Below are 22,292 nucleotides of genomic sequence, written 5' to 3'. Positions count from 1 at the left end.
GGGGCGCCTGGGTGGCTCAGTCGGTTAAGCCTCCAACTTCGGCTCAGGTCATGATCTCACATTCGTGGGTTCGAGCCCCGCATCGGGCTTTGTGCTGACAGCTCAGAGGCTGGAGGCTGCTTCCGATTCTGTCTCCCTCTCTCTCTGCCCCTCCCTGCTCCTGCTCTGTCTCTCTCTGTCTCAAAAATAAATAAAACATTTAAAAAAAGTATTCTCTCAAATGTTAGAAGTTGTCTGATCTGATGTACTTGCAAAATGTATGAAATATCATTCCTTTCAATTTTTTACTCATCAAAGACACTTTCACGTTTGTTCCCCACCTCTTTCCCTTTTCCTCCCTTTTAACAATAACACTGAAGACTGAGTATTACAATCCCCATTTCACTGTTGAAAGAACTTAGGTGTGTGAATCCCAACCACTCTTTAATGGAAAAGATGATGGGATGATCCAGGGCCTGAATCGTGAACTCCTGGGTCCGGTGAGTTTACCTTTTCTCAGCTGGAGGAGCGGAGTGTGGAACAGAGAGGAGTCTAGAGTCTGGACAAGAATTCCCAAGCCCCAACTATGGTGTCTGTAGACCTACTGCCATGGTTTTTCACACCCACTGTGGTGTGAAGAAGTCCTTTTAGATTCCTTTCTATAGCTCAGCCTCTTCATCTGAAGAATGAAGAATCTGGACTAACCGTTCTCTAATGTCTAGTACTAACGGTCTCTGCTGCGAAGCATCTAGCCAGCTCAGGCTGCATTCTGCTCCACGTGATCATCAGATTGTTCACAGGTCTACATATGAGAAGGCACTTGGCCTGTTGACCTCCGGAAGCATCCCCCACCTCCAGGCCTGTGCAGAGAAGTTCCCCCCAAGAATGTTGTATTCACATCACTCCGGGGGCCTTTGATGTAGTAACTGGAGGGTTGGGCGCAGCAGTGGGAGGAAAGGTAGGAGAACAGAAGAGGAAAGAATTTCAGGGAAGAACTTGCCTCTGATGTAGATAGTTTAGGTTAGAGAATTTTGTACTCGAGTAGCAGGAAATGTTATAAAAGAATCACTAGGGAGAGCAAGGTCTCCTAGCCCCTGCTCTGAGCAGCACTGTGAAAAATGAAGTAGAAAAAGCCAGATTTACAGATCATCTAGGGAAGCTGAAATCCAGCAGTAAGATATTAAACACAAAAGAGCTGAAGTTAACATGAGGCGTTATTGGTTTGGGGAGATGGGCTATTTCCCCAAGGTCCATAATTAGAACCGGGAACCTTTTGCATGTAATTAAGAGTAAGAGATTGGTTTAAAAATCCCAGCTGAGCAAGTCTGAAACATTTTTTTTCCAACTGGCATTTGGGACTAGGAATTTTTTTTTTCCTGCACTTGTAAAATGTGAGAGTTTCCTGACTATGTAGGAAATTGAGGCTATCTACTTCCACAAGCACTTTTGTTGCTAAGAATAATAGAATATGTTTTGCATATGTGATGTGAAATCAACAAGGTGCCCTACAGAAGCAGGATGGCCTTTGAGGCACTTTTCCCCCCTCAAGGAAGCTGTCACTGAGCAGCTGATTAATTACTGTAATAATCAGAATTTTTAAAATTTTTTAAAAAAATTCTCTTTCCATTCATTAAGTACACTGCAGATAGGTGCCAGAGGTAATTATTGTCTAGAAGTACTTCCGAATTATCTTTTCTAATCCAGCTATGCTGACATTTTTGAGAGAGAAAAAGTGTTTTGTCTTTCCTCTTATGAACAGGGTGACATTTGAATATGCAAACAGTGTCACAGTCTGCCCCATGGATGTTTTCTGGAGGTATGATTTATGAGGCCAGCCTATTGTATTTGTTATCACACGATAAAAAAGGTCATTAGACAAAAGGAGCTCTACCTACTGGGATCTGTGGCTCATCTTGTGATATTTTAATTGTGCATTTGGGCTGACTTCCAAGCACGCCTCATGGGGTAACCTGTGTGGACAATAGTTTGCCTATGTTTTGTACATACTCTCTACGATTTGTGGTGGGGTTTGTGCCAACTTTCAGTCCCTCCTGGGATAGATTGCAGGTCAGGAGGGGCAAAAGGACAGGGGGAGAGAGAATCTTAAGTAGGCTCCACGCTCAGTGCAGAGCCTGGTGCAGGGCTCAATTCCACCACTGTGATATCAGGACCTGAGCGAAAATCAAGAGTCTGACACTTAATTGACGGAGCCACACTGGGGCTCCTAAAAATCTCATTCTAGTCAGTGGGTTTAACTCTCTCCCCCTCAAAATAATGGTTTCTGAAGTATGCCAGAGACTCTAAGCTAGAGATGGTAAAGCTGAGCTGTCTGTTGGCGATTCATCGTTAGGGAGACTGACTAGGTGCAGTGCTTTCTCATGGGCTCAGTGATGTTACATTATTCTATCTTTGAGTTGGAAAAACCTCAGATGGCCTCTTCTGTAGCTTCTTTCCCCAGTACTACACCCTCTCTAACACTCCCAAAGTGGTAATCTCTGCTTAAACATCTCCAATGACAGAAGACTCATTTCCTTGTCTACAAGAAGCCCTGTCCATTTTTAGACAGTCCTGAAACTATAATTTTATTTTTCAATGCACTAAAACCTGCCTTCATGTCATTTTTGTCAGTTTCGTCCTAGCTACATCTTCTAGATGGAAGAGTTTGTCTCCCATATGGTAATGAAGCTCAAAGAAAACTACAGCATAAATCTGTCCATCTCTCAGTTAGTTTCTCTCATCTAACATTGCCTTTGCAACCTCTCTTAATGTCCTAATATATGGATAATACTTACTGTTTTTTTAACCACTACAGTAGGCATAATGGACCAGAGTCATATGAGTGTACTTGATGTTACATATACTTCTTGATGTTCTAGATAGAAATCTGCCCCTTTATCTCCCACAAAAGAAAAGTATATCAGAAAGCAAAAAAGGGACACAATTATAAAAATAACCTTGAATATATATGTGTATATTTTAGGGATTTTAGCTGCAAGTAACAAAAAAAATCCAACAATTTAAATTGATTTAAACAATATAAAATATTAAAAAGTGGTATAGGGGTAGGTGGGGACCTCAGGATTGATGGATTTGGTAGCCCAGTGATCTCCTAAAGGACTCCGGTTCTTTTCAGATCTCTGATTAGCCATCTACCCTGGCAACTTTAATTCCAATTTCTCCCATACTTGCAAAGTAGCAAGCATGGCTATTTGCTTTCTTGACCAGGTCTGACAAAAGAGAGACTGGCCTCTCAATGCTCTCAAAGAACTAAGAAAAAACTTATCCAGCACTTTTTCATGTAGTGCCCTTGACCAGAAGTGACTCACATACATATCCGTAGGCCTATCACTGGTGAAACTGACCCCGGAACCAAGGTTAGACTCATCAGAGTCCACCCTCAGAGCTGGGCATGGGTTTTGCCCTGGGTCCCATGAGGATTTGTAACAGGGTAACTGACACCAGCATTTTTGCATAAGAAACCAGCATTATGTTTGTGGACTGCTGTACTGCAAAGCTAACTATTCACAAATTTCAATGTCTTGTAACTACAAGGAAATTTTTGTTTTGGTTTATCTCTTGAGTCTATTCTTTGTTGGCTTTTATCTCAATTTTTACACATTGTTGAGTTCCTGGTAGGAAATAAGCCTATACACTACCTTTCTAAGACTTATTTCCCACCTGGCTTATCGTTAGACTGTCAGTATGAGGGACTGGGGGAGACCAGAAGGCAGAATCTATCGTGTGCCAATTTCTGTCAGTGTCTGTACACAGAAGCATTTGTAGATGTGGGTGGGTGAGGATGCCTAGGTTCAGATAGAATGATCCCAGCAATAGCGGCAATTGCAAAAGAACTGCAGCCTCCATAACGTGGCCTCTATAGCATCCCATTAGTTAGCTGACCTGTTTTTTCTTTTTTCTCAATGCATCCTGAATAAAGTTTATAGATGATTTACACACTGTCTATTCTATTAATGTCTATTATATTACTCTATACTTACTAGGATATAGCTTAGGGAAGAAGATTTATTCATCACCAAACATGAAAGAAGAGCCTTTCAATGAAGATTTTATTTACAAAAGAGAGATCTTCTCCACTGGAGTTAATAATCTGCAAGTCTACATTTATCTTCATTCTTTTCGGTAGTGGGAAGACTTTTTTCTCCCAAGGCAGTGAATCTCCAGTTGCGTCTTTCTGCTGAGCCATAATCAATTGTGAGGTGTATAAGTCAGTATCCAACCAGGAAAACAGAAGCTAGTTTGGGTATTTAAAACAGCAGGAATTCAATACAGGCAATTGATCACATAATTATCGGAAAGCTTGAATCCTCAGGGAAGATCTAGCACAAGGGACTTTGGTGCTTTTTCTGAACTAGTTATATCATCTTTAAGCATGAAGGTGCCAGGTGCAGATTGTCCCATCAAAGGTCATGTCATGGATGGCAAGTTCTACATTCATATAGAGTCTTAAGTTAATACAAGTTGGGGATATGTCCATGCTGTAGGGGCCTTGCAAAGTGGAACCAGAGGTCCTAACCACAACAACCGTATCAGAGCATGCTCTAGCAGCCTTGATTACCAGCATGCTCTGGGTAACAGGATCTTCCATTCTACTCCTCCAGCTCAAGAAGTGATGAGTTCCGTGAAATTACTCATCCTTGGGTAATCCCTTTCTCACTTTTTTTGTGTCTCTAATTCTTCCAGGAATTTTGTGACAAAGTTCCTGAATTTAAATCCTCTTTCTTACAAGACCCTGGACTACTTTCTGCTTTCCTTCCTGGATGCTAACTGGTCCAAACTGACCAAAATTCAGTGAGTCACAATGGGACCCACAGCCCTGGAAAGCAGTTTCCCTATCACAAAACATGCTTGAAATTTAAGGCCTAAATTCCCTACTTGACAGAAGGTAACAACCTATAACTTTTTCAGGTATCACTTTGGTTATACTTGGGTTAACATTTGCGTTGTTTGTTGGTAGTGGTTTGTTTGTTTGTTTTTTGGGGTTTTTTTTTTGGTTGAATGGAACAGAAATTCACTAAAGCACCTTAAGATAGTAAGCAAAGGATTTGTGCTAGTTATAAATGTGAGCTGGATCTGAGACTGGTTCTGCCATTCTATCAGAAGCAAGGCGGTCCTCAGAGTCAATTCCTCTCTTTCTTGTTCAAAGGCCACATGACTACTCTGTCACATCTCTTTCTTCTATGTGTTTGCTCCCTTTCCTCCAACTGACTTATTCATTTTATTATGCAACTCTATACTTTTTCTTACCTCATGACTTCTCCATATTTTTTGTTTCTATTTCCTCATAGTTTAGGTTCCATCAAACTCCTAATACTCCATCTCTGTTGGATCTCATATTTCTCAATTCAAAATCTGGTGGAAGTGAATCTCATTGGCCCAGCAATCTCTCTGTACCAAACAATACTAGAGGCCTTTAATTATGCTGGATACTAGCTGTCCTTGAATCAGAGTGTACCTGTGGCCCCAGCAACAATACCCTGGAATAGGAGAAGGAGTACGAGTTACATGACTTAAATAAAGCCCAGTGGTTCCTTTCTCACTGAGGGGGGTAGAAATAATGTTGACATGCCCAAGGTAAGCCTCAAAGCATATGCCACATTACTCTTCATGTCACCCACTCACAATCACACAGAACCCAAGTTGAATGTTATGATTTTGTAATTTTTTTTTCTGTAGGGCTGACATGGTGACATGTATAAAACCTTCCTAAAATGGAGACAGTAGCACTTACTGCCATTAAGCATGTTAGGAAATGTCTTGGACCTCCTGTCTCAGCAAACATGACCTTGATAACAGATATTAGAAGATATTAGGCAGTGTGGAATAGTAAAGACAAACAACCAAATAAAATGAGTCATGCAAATCTGGGGTTCAAAATAATAAAATACTATTTAAAAAATAATCTTGATGTAATATATATATACACACATACACACATACTGGAATATTAGTCACAAAAACGAATAAAATCTTGCCATTTGCAATGATGTGGAAGGAACTAGAGAGTATTATACTAAGTGAAACAAGTCAGTCAGAGAAAAATAACACCACATGATTTCACTCATGTGTAGAATTTAAGAAGATAATCAAAATAACATAGGAAAAGCAAGAAACAGACTCTTCACTATAGAGAACAAACTGATGGTTACCAGAGGGGAGGGGAAGGGGGGGATGGGTTAAATGGGTGTGGGGATTAAGGAACACCTTGTTGGGATGAGCACTGGGTGTTGCAGGTAAGTGTTGAATCACTAAATTCTACACCTGCAACTACTATTACACTGTACGTTAACTAACTGGAATTTAAATTAACCTCCCCCCCATCTTACACATTAAGCCCCTGAAATATAGAGCCGTTATATATTGATGCTCAACTCTTATTTTTTTCAACTCTTAATTTAAAGGGGAGACATTTAATATAAATAATATATTATTATGTTGAGATAATGGTCACGTGAGTATGAGCTTTTAAAAAGGAATAGCAGCGTACATAGAAGATATGTATATCCTTAAAACCTCTTAAAAGAAGCTCTGCAAAAATAAAACAACTAATTAAATTTATTCCAAGTATATTTTTTAAAGTTTCAAAGGATGAAACGAAATCTAGATGTGCTGGATTGTACGTAGTCAATCCTATGCCTCTCCTCCTGATCTTTCCTTCTGCCAATTTGTTATTCTTTCAGCCTCCTTCCCTTGATCTGTATCCATGTCTACAACTGCTTTCTTTTCTCCTCTCCATTATTAGTTCACTCTGGTGTCTGCCTCCTAGCCACTCTAGCCTTCTGGTCTGCCTTAGACTTTTCCCCTTCTTTTCCTTTGATTTCAGTTTTTCTGCACTTGGCCCCACCCAGTGGCAGGTTTGTGATACAAAAGTATTAGTGGATGATTGAGAGACTGAGAGTCTCTCCCATGAATGTGGAGACCATCAACCTGGCACCAGTTTGTGCTGAAGCTACAGCTTTTGGGCTGTGTCAAAAGAGAGCTTTTTTTGTTGTTTTTTTTTTTTTTAATTTTTTTATGTGTGTGTTTTTGTCTTTTTTTTTTTTTTTTTTGAGAGACAGACAGAGACACCTGATCAGGGGAAGGTCAGAGACAGAGAGAGATATAGAACCAGAAGCAGGCTCCAGGCTCTGAGCTAGACGCGGGGCTCGAACCCACAGCCCTGAGATCAGGGGCTGAGCTGAAGCCGGACGCTCAACTGACTGAGCCACCCAGGCACCCCAGAGGAGAGCTTTTTAAAGACGCTGGTTGACACTATAAACTTAAAAGCCAAAATTCTATTCAGGACCTGGACTCCATTTCTAGTGTTGGTTTAAAAGGAACTTTGTTTTGTTCTCTTCCATTCTCTCCATTATGGTTTCACTTACACAAATAAATACTTCAAAAACTCCAAAATGAAGATCTCTAGGCTATTTTCCAATACCACCACGCCTCTTTCCCTCCAACTCGAGGCTACCACCCATTTTTTTAAAATTCTGGTTTCTTACCCTGCTCAGAAGAATAAAGAGTCTTTGTTCGTTTTCAATATATTTCTTTGATTTTAATCAATATTTGATTTTTTTCTTCTCACTTGCCTTCATTCTTCTCCCTGAACATTGACACATCCTGTTCATTATCTCCTCTTTTTTTTTTTTTTTTTAAATCTGAAGAGAAAAGGTGGCTGTTTTTGCAAGCAATGTAAATCCAACTTCCTGGTGGTTCAGTTGAGATCAATTTCTGCCTGGGAGACTGAACATACCACATCCATGAGGCGTGCAACATCTGTCAATAGGAATGAGATCGACAATCTGTAAAGCAGCAAACAGCCAGCTTTATGGACCGATGCCATAGACAGGCCCGCTGGGAGGCCAGGCCTTACCTGCTGCTTCCTGTTTTCCTTCCAGGGATGCAGGCTATTTACATGTTCTGCACACCCCAGAAATAATTCCCATGATCCAAACATAAAAATTCATTAAATAAATAAAACACAGAAAAGGAATATCATAGGAGTGACTTTGTGTTTTGTCATTACACACTAACTATGCCATTCCTAGGGTGGCAGTTTGGAGCAAAAGGAAAGAAGGGAAGAAGAATGACCAGTGTGTGGACAAGATTTGGGCAAAGAGTTTCTTCATGAAGAGCAGAAAGCTTGGGCAGTGCCATTGACAGGGTAAAGACAGGGATCAGGTAGACTTGATTTCTGGTGTATCCCCTTAGAAACATCTTCCTTGGGGCTCCTGGACAAGCCACTTGAATAAGACAAAGATCAAGCACATAGAAACGTGATTATAAGGGCACTTGGGTGACTCAGGCGGTTAAGCGTCAGACTTTGGCTTAGGTCATGATCTCACAGTTCATGGGTTCAAGCACTGCATCAGACTCTGTGCTGACAGCTCAGAGCCTGGAGTCGATTTCAAATTCTGTCTCTCTCTCTCTCTCTCTCTCTCTCTCTGCCCTTCCCCTGCTTGCATTCTGTCTCTCTCTGTCTCAAAAATAAATAAACATTAAAAAAAAAGAAGAAACGTGATTATGTACAAAGACCTCATTTTCATTTATCTCTTTGTGCATTCAGGTATCATTTGTGAGCCTATTGTGTGGCAGATACTGTCCTAGACACTAGAGATAAAGCAATGAACAAAATAGAGATAATCTCTTCCCTCATGGGAATTATAGTTGGTCTTTGAACAATGTGGGGATTAGAGGCAACTACCCCCCAAACCCCCATAGTCAAAATTCAAATATAACTATTGACCCCCAAAACTGAACTGCTAATAGCCTACTGTTGGCTGGGAGCCTTACCAATGCCATAAACAGTTGTAACACATTTTTATATGTATTATATACTGCATTATTACAATAAAGTAATTAGAGAAAAAGTTATAAAGAAAATCCCAAGAAAAACACACTTACTGTACTTCTGTATTTATCAAAAAAAAAATCCACATGGAAGTGGAACTATGACTTTCAAACCCATGTTGTTCAAGGATCAACTGAATATTATAGTTAAGAATAAATGGATAATAAATTTAAAAAATCATACCAAGGTAGTTTCACACAATGTTCCACAAAAGGAGAAAAAATAAGAGTAAGTAGAGAATGCCAAGTTTGGAGTGGTTACTTGAGACAAGGTTGTCAAAAAACTCTCCATGGCAGGTGGCACACACGTATAGAATGGAGGGAACAGGGCACTTGTCTAGAGAAAGAGCATTTCATAAATAGGACTAGAAAGGGAGTAAGGTAGAAGTATGCTTGCTGCATGCAGAAACCACAAGAAATAAGTAAGAATGAGCAAGGAGAAGAGTGAAAAATATGACAAAAAATATTTAGGGAACAGGGGCGCATGGGTGGCTCAATTGGTTAAGCATCCGACTCTTGATTTTGGCTCAGGTCATGATCTCACAGTTCATGAGATTGAGTCCTGCATGGGGCTCAGGTGCAGAGCTTGCTTGGGCTCTTCTTCTCTCTCTGTCACCACCCTTGCTCTCTCTTTCTCTCTCTCTGTCTCAAAACTAATAAATAAACATTAAAAAAGCTTAGGTAACAAGTGTGGTAGGGTCTTACAGGCTCTGACAAAGAGTTTGGATTTTATCCTGATGGTATTAGGAAACCATAAAATGTCAGCATGGAGGCGTTGAGATAATAATGATGGTGGTCATGGAGTCATATGTGCCAGACTTCATTCCACTTCTGTAAAATGGAGCCACGTGGTAGCCCTTCCCCCTGGATTTTTAGGATAATTAAGTGATATGGCATGCAAAGTACTTGAAATAATGCTCAGTAAGAGTATTACAGTTATTATTATGGTCATCAGGGACCAAGCTATTTGTGCTCACAATTCCAACCCCATTTTGTCCCCCAAGTACATTTCAGATACAAATATGTTAATGAGAATTATGCTAACATCAATGCACTTCTGTGAGAAAGTATTTTCCCAGCGAACTCCATTAAAGCCAATTTAATTCCTTGATCAATGTTCCATATTGCACAATTTAATCATTTGTAATTTTTCCCCATTTTCATTAGTGTTATTTCTTTTCCATTTCAATTTTACGGCAAGACTGAAATATCTCTGAAGTTTAAATGATGGAGTCAAATGGCGGTTCAATTTGATATGGTTAAAATATTCTACTACTTAAGAATCCGGAGGGTCAAGGAAGTTAACTGATTTTTCCAAAGACGTACAGATAGTAATCAACAGAGATGAGATCCCAGCCTAACTCTAACCCTGGTACCATTACCTTTCACGATGGTACTTTTCAAGAAAAGGGGAGAAGGGTACTTTTCAAGAAAATAATACTACTAATACCTACCTACAAGGGTTAACATGAGGCTTAACTGACATAATATACGAGAAAGCACATTTGCAAACTGTGAAGCACTATGTTATTGCTAGTGATAACAATTAAAATAAGATCCATTTCTGGGTCTAGAAAAGCACAGTGAATAAGTTTATTCCCAGTTGAGTGCATTCAGCTAGATTGGTGAGTTTCATTTCCTAAAGGTTTTCAATTGTCAAATTCATCACAGACCCACTTCAGCATGTCCTAAGAGTCTCTACCAAGGAGGAGGATGGATTTGGAAGTCTGTTTGGCTTGGCCCAAGATGGACTTAAAAACAATTGACTACAGTGGCAGAGATGGTCTTTGAGAGGATCTGGAGATCTAAAACAACTTCAATTAGTACTTTAAAGTCCCATTGGGACCCATTGTCTGTTAAGGAGGATCTAATTCAAAGAATGCAGCATCATGACTTTAGGAAGATGATAGTTCTTGACATAAGGACCATTCAATAGTCCTTCTTTGAGTACTTAGTATCTTGAGGCACTGTGCTACAGGCCAATGGTATAAAAAGACACTCAGCCTCAAGAAGCTTACCATTTCCTTAGATAGTCATGCTAAAAAACCAAACATGATATAGTATCAAAGCCATGATGGAAGCATGGAGAAGGAACATCTATCCCAATAGGAGAAGACTTCCTGTAGGAAGTAAACCTTGTTGGTAAGTTTCAAGGAAAAATAAGAGTAGTCATATAGACAAGGCAGAGAGTACACTCCAAGGGAAATAAATTACACATGCCAAGGGATAGGGATAAAAGAGAATGGTGCCACCAAGGGAGCATAAGCCATGACTTTAGTGCAGAGGGAATAAGGAAGGGAATAACTCCAATGTAAAGAGACTGAACAGGTGAGGCAGACAATGGGGTGAGAACTGAGGGAATGGACAAAACAGAGAATGGCTCAGATGCAGAGGGAGCAGGCAGGTGAGGCAAGGAGGAGGCTGCATGGAGGTCCCTGCAAGGCAGGGTGAAGGCCACAGAGAAGCAGACCCATATCTCCATGAAACAGACTGGCAGGGATCAGACCTGGTCAAAATCTACCGCAGACACTGAATGATGAGACAGTGACCAAGACTAAATGTAGATTAGATAAGAATGGGTTAGTTACATAAAGTTGATGTTGCAATTGCTCCCAGACTAATCAGAAAACCAAATCCATTCCTACAAACTGGGGAAATGAGCCTACAGTTGCTAGCTATTCTTGGAGGCCATTGTCTTGGGCACAACCCCTCCCCGTGTGGTCTAGGACTAAGACAGACTGGGGCTACAGGTAACAGACTTCTTGAAACCTAGCTGGAGTGGGGCTGGGACATTTGGGAGTTGGTATAGTTTATACCCAGCAGTGTATAGTGTCTTGGAGATACAGATTTTTGCTGAGCATCTACATTTACTAAACCCCTTTTATTTAATCTTCACTTTCAGTCTGAAGTAGCTGTTACTATTCCTGTTCTATACATGAGAAAATTGAGGCACTGTAGCTTGCTTGAAATGAATCAATGTGGCTCCTAGAAATATGGGTCCATGTCCTAAACCTCAGACTCTGTGAACATTACATTATATGAAAAAAGAATCAAGATTATCCTACATGGGAAAAGATGAGTTTATGATAAGGATCTTGAAGGATAAGCTTAATTCTGGATTATCCCAATGGGTCCTAAGCACAATCACTTGTATCCTTATAAGATAGACATACAGAGGAGAATACATGCAAAGAGGAAGAGGTAATGTGACCACAGAACCAGGGGCTGGAATGATATGACCACAAGCTAAGGAATGCTAAGCAGCCACCAGAAGTTGGAGGAGGCAGAGGATGGATTCTCCCCCAGATCCTACAGAAGGTGAAGCTCTGCCAACCCATCAATTTCAAACTTTTAGCCTCCAGCACTGCGAGAGAATCGATTTCTGTTGTTTCATCTCACTAAGATTGTCATAATGTGTGACAACAGCCACAGGAAAACCATCCATTGCCCAGAATCTCAGTTGAGAAGGCAGAGCCAACATCAAACCTAAGCCCTTCAAGCTCCAAAGCTCTTGCTTTCTCTCATACCTCACTACCCTACAATGGCATTCAAGTGATTCAGTTTCTACAGAACAAAAGAGAAAATGGTGCATGTAGAAGCAAAATCTTGAGGTGAATGACTAGCAGAGCTGATGCCAATCACACTGGACTTTGCCACCAAGACGGGGAGCCACAATTTGGCAGCAAACTAGAAAGAATTGAAGGAGGAGGTTTGGGGGTGCTCTGTCACGGAGGTCAACCCAGATTAAGTGGAATGGCTAAGGTGGGAAGAAGGTCAAGGACGCAGGTCATATATGCCAGAGCTGGGAGACCAGGAGACTGCTGGAAGTCATCTTATTTAATCTTTATGGATAGACAGGCAAAGTTCATATGTGCTCAGGACTCCAGCAGCACCAGGAAACAATAAAATAAATTGGAGGTGACATGAGGGTAGAGAAAAATTGGCTATTTGCTTTTTTCCCCCAGATATCAAAACAATCACCATGGGTAAATTCAGAACTTTGTTAGGCTTTCTAACAAACCCATATTGTTTTTATTTTAATGATATATGACTGTAAGGCCATAATTCTTTCCAGTACCAACCCATTCCTGTTTTACAGCTGTGGAAGGAAGAATCACAAAGTGCTGCACAGCACCCGGGTCTTCACCACAGGGAGGCTTGGAGGAAGGAAGAATGTGCATCTGATGTGGGTCCTGGGACTAAGCAAGGCAAGGAGGTAGAGGAGGAGTCTGTGCCTACCCTCACGGTGCATACCTGAGTATAGTCTGAATATGGCTGAGATAAGCAGGGCTGAATGGCTAATAGGGGGCACATGAGGTAAGGCAGAGCAAGTTTGTAAAGCCAAGAATATTCATTTCCTAGAGCTGTCATAACAGCAAACTATAGACTGGTGGCTTAAACAACCAAAGTTCGTTTTCTCACAATTCTGGAGGCTAGAAGTTTAAGATCAAGGTGCTGGCAGGTGGGTTTCCTCTAAGGCCTCTCTCCTTGGCTCACAGATGTCTGCCCATTTAATGCTTCGTTGTTACCTGGTCACCCCTCTGTGCATGAGTACCCTCTTCTTATAGAGACACCAGTCACATTGGATTAGGCCCTCCCCAACCCCCTAATTTTAAGTTGAAGGCCCTATCTTTGAATCGAGTCATATTCTGAGGTGCTGGGGGTTAAAGCTTCCATATATAAATTTGAGAGGGAAGGCGAAAGTCATCCTATAACCTCAAGAAACAGAGGTCCTTGTGGCTTGACAAACTGGACAGGAGGAGGAGGAGGAGGTCATGACACACAAGCAGAATGAAGTCTGAACACATTCTGAGAGGGAGAAGGATAATGTAGCAGAGAATATCCAAAACCCAGATTGTATGTGCTCTCAATGAAAGTTGACAATGTGAATGTGTTTATTTAAAGGATACAAGGTAATAAAAACAGTGGAGACAGTACTTCTGTATTCAAAAGCTCTCAATTTATAAATGGCTTTGGTAATAATAGTGAAAATCACAAACTTGAGTACTTACTGTGTGTGAGGCACTGTGTAAGGTACTTCGTGTATATTCACTATTTAACTCTCGGTATAGGAATTAGACATATGAAAAATGGAAGATTGGATTGGAAAGTCCTACACATTGGCACTATATATTTGTTCATATTAGCTGTGATCATTTTGATCAAGGAGTCAGGAACCATTATTTCCTATGTCATTTTAGATAGGAAAGAACTAAAGGGCAGAGAGGTGAAGGAACTCATCCAGGATCACACAGCAAAAAGAGGTGGAGCTGTTATTTGAATTCAGGCAGTTCAGCTCCAGAACTGCTGAATTCAAGGACTACATAACGCTGACAGAGGATGTTGTGTCAGAGAAGCTTTGGTATCAGTGAGATCTGGGTTCAAATCCCAGACCTGGCACTGATCAGTAGTTTGGTCTTGAACTAATTGTTTAACATCCATGAGCTTTAGTTTCTTAACTATGTAATGAGAATAATACATCACTTTCAAGGCTATTGTGAGGAATATATAAAATAGTAATAAAATAAATGTAATCATGTTACACACCAAGAACATTCTAAACACTCTGCACATGCGACCTCAATTAATCCTATGTCAATCTTATGAAGTGGTGAAGTGCTGTACAGTTATTACCTGCATTTCAAAAAGGAGGAAACTGAGGTAGATAAAGGTTAACTAACAGGATAAATGACAGAGCTGGGGCATTATAAACCCCAAATTCTCACTCCAAATCTCCCCACATAAGACAAAGGAAGGGGTAAGCAAATAATAGTTACCACTACCACCACTGCAACCACCTCTCATACTATTACTATTTTTATTATTCTATTACTATTATTATTATTGTGAATGTCAAACACATGTGACTTGAAGACACAGAAATACTAATTTGCTCTGAGTATTCAATCTATGGTCAAGGATAGATTGAAACATGGGGACTAATAGTTTTAAATATTTGTTCAACATTAACACAGCAGAGGACCCGAATGCTCTGCTGGGGAGAATAAAGAAGTAGACCCAAAAATGGTGTCAGTCAACCTTGCTTCTGTTGTTAGAGTAACTCATGTCTGGTTCCAAACATGCATAACCCAGCGAGGAAGAGAAAAGTGCTGTAGCCAAGGAGGTTGTGTGTGATGTGCCTGCAGGTTGTTGCCCATGCTCATCCCAAGTGCCTTCCCCATCCTCCTTCTAAGCACATCTGATACAATCCCAGAAAGGTGTTCTGTTAAATACCATTTATTCCGTGGGTCACATTTCCAGGAGTGTTTTAGCGCCCCTTAAACACAAGTTGCCTTGGACAGCTATGCAGCTGGCCTCCCCTTGGTCCTCCCAGTAGCTGATGAAGCAGATCCTCAGCCTAGGCCTCCAGGTAGAATCAGAATGTATCTAAAACAAGGAATAAGAAAGACCACATTCCAGCCTACCTACTCTATGCACATAGCCTATCCTTAAGTGGGAGTAACTCTCTTAATCTCTAGTGAGATTAGATAATATCATCTTAGAAGAACACAGAGTCAAAGAGTCGGAGGTTGGGTAATGGCAGGTGAAGAAGGAAAAATAGAGGATTGGATTGGAAAGTCCTAAACATTGGCAATATATATATGTTAATGTTAGCTGTGATCATTTTGATCAAGGAGTTAGAAACTGTTATCACATAAGTCATGGAGGGTTTGTGAAATCTTCACATCTACCTGTCTCACTTGCTCAAGGAAAGGAAGGCTTGAAGCACCCAGATGGCTGGGACTGCTTACACCCCTTTCAAGGCCTGCATGGTACCAATGTCAAGGCTGTTAGAGAAGCCTAATTGAGCCCAGCCTTCATAACGTGGATTCAGCAGCAATTCTATCATGGTAGGCAGTGTGTGGGTGATGGGAGTGACTACAAAGCCTCGAGTCATGGCTCTCTCTGACCTTGCTGGAGCTTACAAAGGGAATTCATCCTCAAATTAGAAACCCTTCTGAACTGAACATGCCATAAATTAAAGATCGCTTTTACTTCCAGGCATTCAGAAATTAATTCTCATGTGCCCAAGTATTTTCATGTGTATGCTATGTTCTAAAATAAAAACCTTATTTTTCCTAATTTATTTGGCTTATTAGTACCGATTTTTCTGTTAATGAACACTAGGCTACATAGTCCTTGTGGACAAGGAATGCATTAAATTCTCTGTATCCCCAGGGACCCACACCTAGTAGATGCTCATTAAATGTTCATCGGATGAAAGGAGAAATGATTTGGCTGCTTATTTTATATGTACTATGTTTCAAAGTGGTCAAATTATAATCCTTATAAAATATTGCTGTGCAGACTTTTCATGAAGTCGTATTCTGCCCTAAGTGACATTCCATCCTTTCAGTGTTTCCAAACAGTAAACTTGCATAGAATTTATATAGCAGCTTCAAAATTTAGCCACCAAATTCACTTTTATTTCCCTGGTATCCTTCATGGTCTGAGAAATTTAGTGAATGAATCATGAGGATCCCCAAATTGAGCCCATTATTAATGCTTCATCAGTGAAATGAGCATCTTCAGTGGGCTGCCTGCCATGTAAGGTCCTCTCCAAGGCCCTGCATGCCCGGCGTTGCTCCTCAGTACAGGGTTAAGGCAGCATTTGTTCTAGGAGCATTTTGTTTTCCCCAAGACCTCCATTACTGCTATAAATTTTTCAGTGTGGCTTTTATGTAAATGTAGCAAGAAAGGCAAGACAGAAAAATTTATTTGTAAGCTTTAGGGGGGAAAATAAGGAATCTGACAATGTTTATTGAAAATAAATGAATATGGAATGTAGAATAGAGGCCAAAGAAGAACTGAATATTTTGTCTTAAGTGCTGCAGGAACAAACCCCTAGAGCAGCAGAAAGAGGCAGATGACCGGTTCGGGCAGCAGGGCATGCTCTATGTCCCCCTAGCTCCAGGTTCCGGCACTCAAAAAAATCATGGACCCCTCTGAAAACCAGATCCTGGGCTTGTGGTCAGAAAAGCCTGAACTTGAGTCCTCCTTTCTTCCATCCTGCTGTGTGGCCGAAGCAGGTCATTTAATGCCTCTGCTGTCTCCACCTCTCCATTTGCCATAGAGAAATTTTCACAACCTACCCCAATTCTGATAGGTTGCTGTTTTCCATATTCTCAACTAGGTTCCTTGAGAGAGGGAACTAGGCATTACTCATATCAGTGTACCCAGGGACTTCACACGTAGCATGCCATTAATACATGATGTTATATGAAGGAATTTATCAAGAACCTTTATGTATGAGGTGCTTTGTCAAGCACACTGTGTTTTAAAATATAGGTTTTATTATTATTCAGGTATAGTGAGGCCAACATATTGGAGGGTTGTCATTAGAAAAATAATTTGTTACTCACAGATCACAAGGGGGAAAGTGAATGGAGGTTCAAACCATGGTGGTTGGGGGGCAGGGCACAGGGAAGGACCAAGATCAAGAGGCAGAGGAAGGAGGGGAAGACATAGGCGAGAGCCTTCATTCTTGTTTCCACAGGAAAGAGTGGACAAAGCAGGGTCATCAGGATTAAAATTGACTAGTTCAAATAATTTCAGAGGTTCTAGATCACAGGAGCTGTCTCTTTTTGTCTGGTACCTGGCCCTTGAGTGATTAGGCCAGAGGAACAGTAGTGTGGAACATGAGAGCCTGGTAAAGGAAGTGGTTAGGGGTATGGGTTCGGTATTGGTTGGTGTGCCTATGAAAGGTGGTAGGAATTAGCTACCCCTGATGGGGACAATCCCTCCATAATTATGTTTGAGCATAAAGCAAGTGTTATTCTAACTCTGACATGCTGCCTCCAGTGTTTCCTGTTATCAGCTTGGATTGCTATACATCTCTCCTAGCCCAGGGTTAAAAGAAAGACATACACACACACCCACACACACACACCCCACATGCTCATATTCAATCACAAACCAGTCTAGAATTTCTAGACCAGCAAGATAGTTATGACAAAAACCCTAACTTTAGACTTGATGGAAGAAGAAAGACTTGCAAGGAAGTAAGGACATTTAGTTTTTAATTCTGTCACCCAATAAGCTGAGAGACCCTAAAATGTCATTTGGACAAGAGAGGCTGAGCACAATCCTTTACAAACAGTAAGTGGTCAATAAATATTTGCCAAATTGATTTAAGTCTCTGTTTTCTTACCTGTAATAAAAAAAGGAGTTAAAACAGGTGAGTTTCAAGGTAATTTACATTATTAAAAATAATGATCCTTTGGCATGTTATAATGCCTAAAAATGCTAACATTTAGATTACCTGAAAGATTTGAGCAAGAAATCCATGAACTTGGCTAAGTTATTCCCCTATCCATGCTCATAGATCCTCAAGATTTGGTCAGGTTGGGTTCTCCAGGCCAGAGTTCATGACTGCAGATGCACCAGACAAGCTGGGCTGTGTTATGAGTGAGCCACTTGGACAGGTGGGCATCCGGGAGTGCAGTCTTACCCCACATCCAAAAGTCTGCTTCTGTAAGAAACACTGTTACAGAAGTGATTACAGGAAGTCATTTGGCACTGAGCAGTCCTGTTGAGTCATCACTCTTGTTCTTGAACAAGAGTGGATTTTTCCTCCTTTTAATTAAAAAAAGAAAGTAGCATTCCATAAATAACATCAGCGGTGATGCAAAGAAAAAGAGGCACAAAGGAAGAAGAAACAGCAGTAACCTAACCCTAGCATAACTTGTCCTTCTTAAACTGCTGCCCCGCCCAGGCCCTGTACTCTGTTTAGCACCTTAGATACTATTTCTGGTCAGTCTCCCTCTGAGTGTGTCCTGCCCTTGGTGAGGTTGGGGTAGGAAGGGGTATGACACACTGTGCATCAAGGAACATAAAAGAAAGATTCCTTGTTCACATCCCATACTAACGGAAGTAGCAGACAAACAAAGCCATTAATCATTTGAGTTGGAACTTTGGCTCTCTTTGTTACATCATTAGGATAGCTCTGGGGACAGAACATAGAAGGGAGAGATTGAGTTTGGAAGTTGTATTGCTGTTTAGGAGCCAACATGACATAACCCAGTGTGCAAAGCCCTAGACTTTTCTCCTAACTTTGCCTTCACTTTTAGAGTATAACTTTGGGCCAAAACCTTCCCCACTCTGAGCTTTGTTGTTGTTACCCATGACAAAGAAGGTCAATCCTGATTCTTTCCTTTGTTTGTTCAACAGATACTCTTTGATCACCTACTGCATGCAAGGCACTGGGCTAACTGCTTCCATTGGGGAAATCATGGCCTCAAGAGGATGGGGTATATTCAGTGAGATCTTCAGCACTTTCCAGATGATGAAGACCAAGGCTGCTGTCGCCAAGGAATTTGGATGACTCTGAGTCCCTTCCAGATTTCATGGTCTGTTATTTGTTAGGAAGGTGAATTTGTTTATTCTCTTGGACTCCTTGCAATGTTTTGGAATAGCAACTTATTAGATCATTTATCTTTTTAAAGAAATTAAGCTTTCTAATAATAGAACCATTGGTAGAATTCCAATACATAAAACAGTCTAAAGTGAAGCTACTCTGGCTGGATTTGAGACAGAATGTCTGCAGCCTCCTACTTGTGCTGCCTCTCCCTTCTTTGGGCACCTTCTTCTTTTTCCTCTTGCACTGTAGAAGACCATTGCTCTATTATGTTTCAAAGAGACCTGTAAGTTGAAAAAAGTTTCTAAAAATAAGTAGGGCCTGGATCTCTGAAGAAGAATGAGTTATAGCAGAGTACACTGCTTTCAGTCTGTGTCCCTATTTTTGCTTCTCTGGTATATTGGTGGAGGCTCACACCATGTGTAGACTGTGGTTCACAGGACCTCAAATGACCTAAAGACCCAAAAACCCAATGATAGAAGATCACTCAGGGATCTCTCCATGAGCATTGGGCAATGGTCTAAATATTCTTCCAACCTAACACGTGACTCCCACATGATAAGAACAAAACAGCAAAATGCAATCCCAACCTTAGTTTTATTGAAGACGGACAAGGAGATATTGACTGGGGTACTTGGAGGTATGATAACAAACACATTTCCTACACTCTGAGTTCTTGGTGGGCAGGATTGATGTCGACTTCATCACTGTAAACCCCACAGATATATGTAGTAAATAAACACATAATTAATATTATTGATGGGATAAAGGAATAAATTAGTTAAATGATAATAGATGTACTTTGTCTTAAAATGTATTACAGAAAATCAGCAAATATAGGTGATATCAAACCATAAGTTTAGAAGACAATGCAATGTAAAATTATAAAATTTGCACCATGACATATTTACCTTTAAATGCCAACATTTTCCATAGTACCTAGCACACAGTCAGCTGTTTAAGATAGGCTGGTGTGGTAGTCTTTAATGACACTCTCTGAATTCTAGCTATGCAGCTTCTAGGCACATAATAGAATTGTATTTTCTGGCTTAGATTGGGGCCATATGGCCGAGTCTGACCAGTGGGTCAGAGTGATATGTGTGACTGTCTGACTGTTTGTCTAATGGCTGATGAAAAATTCTCCATGAATATTTTCTCTCCATCACAGTGACCAGCATGATCCAGACAGTGGTTGTTCCATGAGGCTGGTCCCCAGAGAGAGTGACAATGTAAGAACACTGTGGCAAAATAACCCTCAGAAAACCCTCAATGATTAAGTAGCATGATTAAGAAATAAACATTTATGGTTTAGACCACTGAGTTAAAAAAAAATCATAACCTAGCTTATCCTAATTGATATAGCCAGGCTATAATAATAAATAGATCCAAATACTTAATGGCTTAATAGCTTAGAAATTTATGTCTTGCTCACTAACTGTGCCAGATTGGTGAGATAAAAGTGGAGGGCACAACTGGTCCACACAGTTAATCATGACCCAGGATGATGGCTACTTTGCCTTATTAAACACATAGTTTTCAAGGTCATTCAAGAGGCCTCTCCATCCCAGTCATACCATATTAGAATCTAACCATATGGTCACATCTAATTGCAAAAGAGGCAGAAAAATGTATAGCGATACCCAGGAATACGAAGTGGACATGGGTAAACAGTGAGCAGTCCCTGCCACATGGGTACTCTGTATGTATTTGTTGCAAGATGTACGTATGATTTGCAATTTGTATTTAAGCAAGATGCATAAATTCAAAAGAATGTGTAGATTGATAAGAGGATTTATTTGAGTTTGCAGACTAGTGAATCATTTGATCTGAGGAGATATGTATAAAACTGATGTTATTACAGAGTCCTTCAAAATTAGCTAACTTAGGGTATAAGTTTCTACTTTTCTGAACCCAATTCACATTTCCATGAATGCCCTGTCACCTAGCGTTATATGCAAAATAGTTACACAGCATGGGCTCCAACCAGTCGGAATAGACTTTTCCCAATCAGTCAGTATGGGCATCAGTAATAAACAGATGGTAGACCAGTCATTTCGGTCACTTTATCTCTGACTCTAGCCATAGTGACCACATTGTTGAAACCAAAGATCTGTCAGACCATGTGGTCTAATAAGTGACAAGGTCTGAAGATTAAAATCATACAGATATTAAATTTGTTCTATTAAGAAAAACAGAAATATAGTTACAAAAAAAATTAACTGTTCAGAAAAATCTAAGATAAACTCATCATGTTAATATTGGGAATTAGAATCCTTATAATTCCCCAAACACACACCATGTCATAAGGAAGGTATCAACAAAAGGTTATGGAGGGGGGCAGTCAGAGAAGGCTTCATAGGATAGGTGGCATTTGAGTTAATTTGGAAAGGAAAACTATAGTTTGACAATCAGAGGTTGGTGATATTGGGAAGGACTTTCTAAACAGAGATGCCAGCATATATAACACTTTGTTTTTGCCTTTCTTACAGCACTTATTCTAGTCTCTCATATTCAATGTCTGTGGTTATTTGTCTTATCCACTCTGCTAGATTGTGATGTCCTTAAGGGCAGGGAACAACCATATTCTCTCCATCTTGTTTGTTTTTCTGCAAGGACCTAAAAATTATAGGTGTCCAGTAAGTGTCTGTTGACTGGATAACAAAGGATAGAATCATTGCAGAGTGAGTGAAGCAAATTTAAATATAGTAGCACAGTATTGGTGAAGAAAAAAACCATACCTCAGAAACCTATACTTTCAGAAGTCAACCTTAGGGATTCATGCACTTAAGGAAGATGCAAACCGTTAAAAACTGAGATCCAAACTTTTAAAGATAACCATTATCTGGGGCACCTAGGTGGCTCAGTCAGTTAAGTGTCTGACTTTTTATCTCAGCTCAAGTCATGATCTTACAGTTTGTAAGTTCAAGCCCTGCATCAAGTCACAGAGCCTGCTTGGGATACTGTCTCTCCCTCTCTGTTTGCTATCTCTCTATCTCTCTTTCTCTGTCAAGATAAATAATCTTTTAAAATAATTAAATAAATAAATAACCGCTATCCAAGAAAACTCTCTCCACCACCTATATTTACTTCCTAACCATGGTGGTTA

This window comes from Suricata suricatta, chromosome 3, assembly GCF_006229205.1.
Source record: "Suricata suricatta isolate VVHF042 chromosome 3, meerkat_22Aug2017_6uvM2_HiC, whole genome shotgun sequence".
NCBI classification, from domain to species: domain Eukaryota; kingdom Metazoa; phylum Chordata; class Mammalia; order Carnivora; family Herpestidae; genus Suricata; species Suricata suricatta.
The sequence above is the reverse complement of the archived record's forward strand: the minus strand, read 5'-3'. Positions refer to the sequence as shown.